The sequence below is a fragment of the Rutidosis leptorrhynchoides genome, chromosome 4 (assembly GCF_046630445.1).
Source record: "Rutidosis leptorrhynchoides isolate AG116_Rl617_1_P2 chromosome 4, CSIRO_AGI_Rlap_v1, whole genome shotgun sequence".
NCBI classification, from domain to species: Eukaryota; Viridiplantae; Streptophyta; class Magnoliopsida; order Asterales; family Asteraceae; genus Rutidosis; species Rutidosis leptorrhynchoides.
The window spans coordinates 466,845,483-466,855,237 of record NC_092336.1 but is presented as its reverse complement, the minus strand read 5'-3'; positions in this window follow the sequence as shown (position 1 = coordinate 466,855,237).

Below are 9,755 nucleotides of genomic sequence, written 5' to 3'. Positions count from 1 at the left end.
TACAAATTTTATATATATATATATATATATATATATATATATATATATATATATATATATATATATATATATATAAACAATCGTTCATGAATCGTCGGGTAAGGTCCAATGGATAGTTAAGTGCATGAAATTATATAAAACGTCGATTTACTTAACTTGTCGATATCCATCTTCTAAGTTATCTACATTTCATAATTTCACCTTTAAATTACTCAATAAGAAAATTAAATAGTTACCTTAACAAAAGTCACGAGTAAATTATTGTAAAGTATGTTGAAAATCAAACAGGGATCTCCACTAATCTTTGTCCAGTTCCCGTTAGTTGACACTTTTATTCTTACTTGTAAATCATTTTACCAATTATTCCGAATACCGTTAAAAAGGAAAGGTTTCCTAAATCAAGGTGGACCTCTCAAAAGAGACTCATAATCACATCACAATGTATCTGATAATTCAATCATCTGATATTATCGTTTAATTTCCGTCGATAAATATATTAAGCATATATGTTCATGTAAAGTATTATATATATAATACTTTGTTTATATTTCCAAGTTATATTATGTACATATATACATATATAATAATATCCATTTATATAATGGTTCGTGAATTGTTGGAATTTGGTCTAGGTTAAATGAATGAACACAGTTCAAAGTTCAAAATTCTTGAGATTCAATATTACAGACTTTGCTTATCGTGTCGAAAACCTATAAAGATCAAGTTTAAATTTGGTCAAAAATTTTTGGGTTGTCACAACAGCTCGAATTCAAATTAATTTTCAAAAACTAATAATGAAATTGGGTTAGTATTACTCTATTGAATCTTTCTACAAATTTTCATCACCCAATTTTTAATATTGAGTTTGAATTCGTGAGTCAAAGTTTACAAAATAAAAGTCAACTGTTTGTTCTTCATCAAAATTCGGATTTGTTTTTGTGTTTCAAGTCAAATTGATCTTTCCTAAAGTTTCTATGAATGATTTTGAATCTCTTTCATGTAGAAATAATTAGCTGAAACAGCCTCGAAATTGAATTTGAAGTTTGAGTTCATGAGGAGTTCTATCGAACTGTTTCAGCTTCTTTATTTTTTTATCTATTTTAATTATTTTAGACACCCACACACCGTTTATGTTTCAATTAAAGAGTTTAAACATGTTTAGTAATTGACTAATTCGATTACTAAAAGCCCTAGTCGACTAGCTTAGGTTTGGAGGAGTGTTTGATTGGTTCATGTTTGATGAAAGAAGAAGATGAAATAGTTATAAGATAAATAAAAATGTGTAAGAGTGTAATACAGAAAAACAAAACGGAGCAGCTGGTTAAAGGTTAGTGTCGGGAAGCGAGAGGTCGCGGGTTCAAGCCTCCTCTGGGGCATTCTTTTTAGAAAAGCAGTTTAATATGGTATATAATTTTATTTCTTATTTCCATTACCATTATAATTATTATAATTATTATTATTATTATTATTATTATTGTTATTATAATTATTATTGTTATTATTGTTATTATTTTTATTATTATTAGTAAGTATTAGTAATATTATCAATAGCATTATTATTATTAAGTATTATGAATATCATAATTATTAATATTATCACCATTAGTATTATTATTATTGCTATTAGTATTGTTATTAATATTGTTACTGAAATTATCATAAACCTTAACCTTAATAACAGTATAATGATATATGTATAATAAATAAAATTTATTATCTTATGATTATGATCATAATTATATGAGCATATAGATATAAAAGGTTATAAAAATATTAACACAATGCATAGAAGTATATGTATATAAAAGATTAGGAATACCGATAGTATTATGAGAACGATTAAACTTATCATTTTTATTATGTTATTATTATTTTCATTAAATATTAGTATTAGTATCATTTATAAACATTAGTAGTATTATTAACATAGTTATAATTACTATTACCATTATTATCATTATTAATAGTATTATAAGTATTATTATATATCTTATCATGTGTATTATTATGTAAATACCAAAACCATTACCATAACTATCATTAACAGTAAAATTAATATTTTTACATTATTAGAATTATTAACATTATTATTAATAATATTAAGTATTATAATTATTATCATTTTTACCACTATTAATATTATTTTGGTGTTATTATAATTACTATCATTGATATACAAATGATATGTTTAATACATATAACAGAACAAAAATTAATTTTTTATATATAATGAATATACAAAACATATATATTATTAATATAAAAATAATATAACTAATAAATTTACATATATATTTGTTCGATTACAACTATGAATATTAATAAATACACCAATGATATAGGTTCGTGAATCCGATGGCAACCCTGCATTGTTCAATGTCGTCATATGTATTTTTACTACAAAATACAGTATTGTGAGTTCATTTGATTCCCTTTTACTCTTTACATTTTTGGGACTGAGAATACATGCGCTGTTTTTACAACTGCTTTATTAAATGCTTTTGAAATATATTTTGAACTGCGAATACATGAAATGCTTTTATAACTGTTTTATGAAATAGACACAAGTAATCGAAACTACATTCTATGATTGAATTATCGAAATCGAATATGCCCTACTTATCATGTCCGAAGTTTTCCTGGAATGATGGCGAATTAATCATGTCCGAAGTTTTCCCGGAATGATGGCGAATTTATCATGTTCGAAGTTTTCCCGGAATGATGACGAATTTATCATGTCCGAAGTTGTCCCAGAATGATGGAGAATTTATCATGTCCGAAGTTTTCCCAGAATGATGGCGAATTTATCATATCCGAAGTTTTCCCGGAATGATGGCGAATTTATCATGTCCGAGGTTTTCCCGGAATGATGGCGAATTTATCATGTTCGAAGTTGTCCCGGAATGATGGCGAATTTATCATGTCTGAAGTTGTCACGGAATGATGGCGAATTTATCATGTCCGAAGTTGTCACGGAATGATGGCGAATTTATCATGTCCGAAGTTGTCCCGGAATGATGAGGATATTGTGACGACCCGAAAATTTCCGAACAAATTTAAACCTAATCTTATTATGATTTCGACAAGCAAATTATGTAATGTTGAGTCTCTAGAATTTTAAACTATGTTCATATATTCAATTACCCTGCGACTATTCCCAACAATTCACGAACCATTGTGCGTAAGTAAATTTGTAAATAAATATAAATATAAAAGTGGATATATGATACTATGAGTTAATAAAACTAAACATTAATCAATTAAAACTAAACATATAAAATAATAAACAATTAAGTATTTATAATTAGATACATAATATTATTGTGAATCAATATAAATAAATATATACAAATGATTTCTATTAATAATCATTATATTGTAATAGTTATAAAACATGTAAATGTTAAATATTCAATAAATGGATTTATATATAATTACTAGATATTACAAAATAAATAAATTGTAAAATTTATATATTACAATATAATTACAAGTTAATTATAATTGTTATATTATTATTACATTCATTATTATTAGTAATATTAATATTAATGTTAGTAATAATAGTATTATTAAAAAAATTATTAATTGTATTTTTTTATTTGAATTATATATATAATTTATTATATTTAGTATTATAAGTAATGGTATCATTATTATATTAAAACTATATTTATTAAAAATTAGTATTCTTATTAATATAAATGTTAATAATATTATTATCATTAATACATTAATAATTATTAATATTAGTTAAAATTAAATGATATATGATTACAGATATGTATATAAATACGTATAAATATATAAAATACAGACTAATATATATATAATTATAAATACAGAGATAGATATATATATGGATATACTGAATGAATACGTATGTGTCTGCATATCACCATCGTACTGTATAATCTGTATCCCTAATTGATACTAGGTCGATATCATGAATTCAGGATCAAAGACTTAATTCCAAAATCTGTTATAAGTCAGTATCAATTCTTCAATACACTACAAAATCCAGTACAAGTTAATATCATTCTTTATTTTTTTTCTTTATGTACGATCGATTTCTTCTGTCATCGAATCTTGCTATACAACAAGAAGTTACACTGATATATTACCTCATTCAATCCACAGCACATTCACATTATCAAATAACAATCAAAAACTTACTGTATCAATTTTTTTTTCTTCAGAAATAGGCAAGAACAGACGAGGCCCTGTTCTTGTTACTTTTTCACAAAGTCTTGATTTTTTACTTAATTTCAAATTGTGTAAATGTTATCTTGTTAGTAACCTCTCAATCAAACTATCTACTGAATTTTAATTGTCAATTCCTTCAATTGATCTCACATTTTGAAGACAAACTTATCGTTTCAAAAAGTCAAAACTTGTGTTCATAATGAAATTCGTTTTCCAATTGATGTTTTAGGTTTAATTAAGGATACAATTAGTTTCTAAAATAGTTTTGCAACCTATTTCATGTTGAAAGCTTAGTCTGAAAATGTCTAGATTTTAAAAAACGCCATTTGAGTTCATATGGTTCAAAAACGGGTCGGTTGAAGCTTTTTATTATTTTCTGTTAACACGAATCAATGGTTACCCATTCAAGTCATTTCTGTTAGTTTATGAATCCAAAAACCCAACTCAATTGGTTCTGGTTTTGGTTGATTTGGTTCCCTGGTCAGTCGAAGTTAAGAAGAAGAAGTGGAAAAAAAAAACCGATATAAAATAAAGTGAATCCTAGATAAATTAGAAAAAAAAAAAGGTTAAACGGATGGTTGAGGCTATTTATAGATGTTCGAGAGGTCTCGGGTTCGAGCCCCGTCGTGGGCATTTCTTTATGGAAAAACCTTTGAAAGGGTATACACTCTTAAATTTTATTTCTATTATTATTATTAGTAATTAACATGATTATTATTAATGTTATTATTATTATTATTATTGTTATTATTATTATTGTTATAATTATTATCATTAGTATTATCATCAATTTAATTATTATTACGAGAATTATCATTATTATTGATATTGAAGTTATGATAATTATTATTATTAGTATTATTAATTATATTTATTATTAATAAGTAAATCATTATTATTTGTTATATCATTATCATTATTAAGTTAGTTATTATTATTAACTATATTAGTATCATCATTTAGTAATATCACTACTAATATTATTATTTATAGTATTATTAATTGTGTTATTGTTTTTTTGCTAGCAATATTATTAGGATTTCAAGAATACTAAACAGGTTAATATATAATAAAAAGTATTATGAAAAAGATTAGGAGATTGATTATAATTATATGAATACAAGTAGATTATGATTATGAATACAAATTAATATTGAAAGGAACTATAGTCATTAGTTTATAAATTAAACACGAAAGTTATGATTATTATAACTATGAATATATAGGTTTAATAATATTGTTAAGGTTGAAAATATAGAGATTTTAAATATAAATATTGTTATGAAAATTATTAAAATCTTAACTAAAGTATGTTTTAAAAGAATTATTATAATTAATATTATCATAGTTACTTTAATACAATTTAATATTATTATCATTATTAACATCATTATTAATATTATTATTATCATTTTTATTATTATTATAAAGTATCAATATTATTACTAATATTAGTATTAATATAATTATTAATTATAAACAAGTAATCCCTATATAAAAATATATTTAACTTAACTATATTAATAATTATATATATATAAATGAAAATATATAAATGAAACTTATAAATTATTAAATATATATAAATTACATCACTAATAATAATATATATTTAATCAATTAAGATTATATGTATTAATGAATATACAAATGATATAGGTTCGTTAATCCGAGGCCAACCCTGCATTGTTCAGTTGTTCAATGTCGTCATATGTATTTTTATTACAAAATACAGTATGGTGAGTTTCATTTGCTCACTTTTTAAATGCTTTTGCAATATATATTTTTGGGACTGAGAATACATGCGCTGTTTTTATAAATGTTTGATGAAATAGACACAAGTAATTGAAACTACATTGTATTGTTGGATTACTATACCGAATATCGCCCCTTCAAGTCTGGTAACCTAAGAATTAGGGAAATGGCCCCTAATTGACGCGAATCCTAAAGATAGATCTATGGGCCTAACAAACCCAATTCTGGAATTTGGAATGCTTTAGTACTTTGATTTAAATGGTGATTGCGATTGCCAATATTATGGCATACTTGCGAGTATGCGGGGGATATTCTATATGCATTATGTTAATGTCGGTTACCAGGTGTTCATCATACGAATGGATTTTTATACACTTGCGAGTGTAATGATATTTATGAAAATGAAATCTTGTGGTCTATTAAAATTATGGAAATGATCGATTATGATAAACTAATGAACTCACCAACCTTTTGGTTGACACTTTAAAGCATGTTTATTCTCAGGTATGAAAGAAATCTTCCGCTGTGCATTTGCTCATTTTAGAGATATTACTTGGAGTCATTCATGACATATTTTAAAAGATGTTGCATTCGAGTCGTGAGTTCATCAAGATTATTATTAAGTCAATTATAGTTGGATATATTATGAAATGGTATGCATGCCATCAATTTTTGATGTGATGAAAGTTTGTCTTTTAAAAACGAATGCAATGTTTGTAAAATGTATCATATAGAGGTCAAGTACCTCGTGATGTAATCAACTATTATGAATTGTTTATAATGTATATGAACGGGGCATTTCAGATATTCTATATGAAAATTGTTAAGGTCGATTACCAGGTGTTCAATCCATATGAATGAATTTTATGCATGATGTTTATGGGAAATGGGAATATTAAATATTGTGGTCTATTAAAATGATGAATTTTATTGTTTACGATAAACCTATGAACTCACCAACCTTTTGGTTGATACTTTAAAGCATGTTTATTCTCAGGTATGAAAGAAATATTCCGCTGTGCATTTGCTCATTTTAGAGATATTACTTGGAGTCATTCATGGCATATTTCAAAAGACGTTGCATTCGAGTCGTTGAGTTCATCAAGAATATTATTAGGTCATTTATAGTGGGATATATATTATGAAATGGTATGCATGCCATCAACTTTCGATGTGATGAAAGTTTGTCTTTTAAAAACGAATGCAATGTTTGTAAAATGTATCATTTAGAGGTCAAATACCTAGCGATGTAATCAACTATTGTGAATCGTTTATAATGTATATGAACGGGTCCTTTCAGTTGGTATCAGAGCAGTGGTCTTAGCGAACCAAGTCTTGCATTAGTGTGTCTAACTGATAGTTGTTTAGATGCATTAGTGGGTCTGGACTTCGACCGTGTCTGCATGTCAAAAGTTTTGCTTATCATTTCGTGTTGAAAAATTATTTGCTTATCATCCTTAAAGTCTAGACACGTCTTACTGCCTCTATTGCATAGACAGTGTATAGATAAATTCATATCTTAGCATATCTGTTATTGTTACCTTTTCCTGACAGTTTTCGTAGATTCCTCCGTAACTTATGAGATTTTAATATTATATATGCATATATAAATTATGTATTGCAGGGTACTAATCTACATCCTATAATCTATTTCTTATCGAAAATCCTTCATCTGATTGTACGAGATGAATTCCTCAACCAGTTCAAGTCCCTCAGATTCCGATAGCTATTCCGATAGTTATTCCGATAGCTATTCCGACATGGATATTCACCTAAGCTCCGAAAGCAGTGTAAATGAAATGAATCAACCAACTAGTCATCTTCAATCCTAGATGAATTGGGGATGGGTTCGTAGTTAACTTAACCGATGGAGACTAAAAGAAGGTGATCCTTTCCACCCACCAACCTACACTCATGGCGATAAACCTGAAGCATTTACTGGTGAACCTGACCGAAACACTATTTTCTCTCTCATTTCCAGAATATCTCGTTATGATTATATACTACTCAAGTTCTAGATCTTATTCATCCACATGTCCGAACCGACAATCATCCCGGTGTAATAGAAGAAGTCAACGAACTTCGCGCTCGAGTAATCAATTTGGAGAATATGGTGCAAAACTTACCAACTTCAGCAACATCACCGGCACCAACAGTACCAACAACATCAACACCAGTATCCCCAACAACCCAAGTTTCAACATCACACGCTTCCATATCACAATCAATACCTCGAACTTAATCATCGTTTTACATGTCATTCTATATCGTTTATCTTCATTCTATCTATCGTTCTATTTACTTTATCTTCGTTCTACATCATTATCTTCGTTCCTTATGGCAATTATGTAATCTCTAATGTTTTAGAGATTATGTACTCTAGTTCTAACCATAAATCAAATGAGTTTAATATCATATTAACTCATTAAATCTGTTGGGATTTAGCAAGTTTCTAATATACTTAAAACCATTTAAGAATTAAGATAGCGGAAGCATGTAAATTACCATTTTGAAACTTGTTAATATTTAACCATTTAAAGTTAAATCCCAATTAGGATCAAGTTATGAAATATACTTACAAACTACAAGCAAGAAAAGAGTTTATACCTACTCCAAGCTTGTTGATAAGTGATGAAGATGATGATGATGAATGGAGCTCCAAAAGAATGAAACCTCAAGTTGTTATACCCCAAACTTATGCATCAACACCCTAGCTTTGGTTAGGATTTATGAACACTTGAATTTAGCTTGCAAAAAAAACTTAAGAACCCTTTCTTGGTCCAAAAGGCCACGGCCAGAATCAGCTCAAGAGAGCTTTTGTGCAGTTTTTTTTTTTTTTTTTTTTTTATGTGTATTTGCATGGGTTTTGATCTCCCACAAACCTTGGTTAATATGCACCTCAAAAATAGAAGTAACCATACAAATGGCTAGTCAAATGGCATGCTTGCAAGGACTCCAATGCCACTTCCATTTCTTTTATAAAATAGTTTTATAAAACTAGATTTTTATAAAACTAGTTTTTTTTTTACATTTTATAAACTTGCATATTAATTGTTATGTATACATTATTTATAAAACCAATTTATAAAATGTAACATAACTAAATTAATTATTTAACCTATAAATAATTAAATCCATATTATATAAATTATTCCATAATTTATATACACATCAAGCGATATTATTTTAGAAAACCATTTTTCTTAAAATCCAAGTGTCGCGTAATTTAATCAACGATCCAATCGCTGAGATCAAATAAGAATAAGGTGTCGATAAGTTTGTTATTGGGTATGACCCAACTTGGATCAAAACATATTATCCACGTTAATTTAATATGTCTCTCGGGCATGCGAAAAACCTTCAATCTCCCACTTGCACGAGAAACATAAGAAATTAATGCAAGTGATGGATACCACCTAACGACCGTCCATCACCCCCAATATGTTATGATTTTATGCCATTCAATAACATCATCCCTTTCGAGTTCCCATCTCGAATATGAATAGGTGAATCTTTCATAATATCCTTTCGTCCTAGATGTCATGTTAAATCCAAGAGATACAGAGTGATCACTCTCTTCTAGATTTAACTTTATCAGGCCTTAGACATCTGACTCTCAATGAATAAGAGGGACGAATTCCATCTTGACTACATACGTCCTAGATATATACTTTGTATTAGACCTGCGCTCTTCCTTATGAACTACCATATTTCAGAATAGCGAAGGAAAGAATCAAGGCATAATACTTAGTGAATATTCGAACCCAATATGTGTCTCAGGTCAGAGGATACAA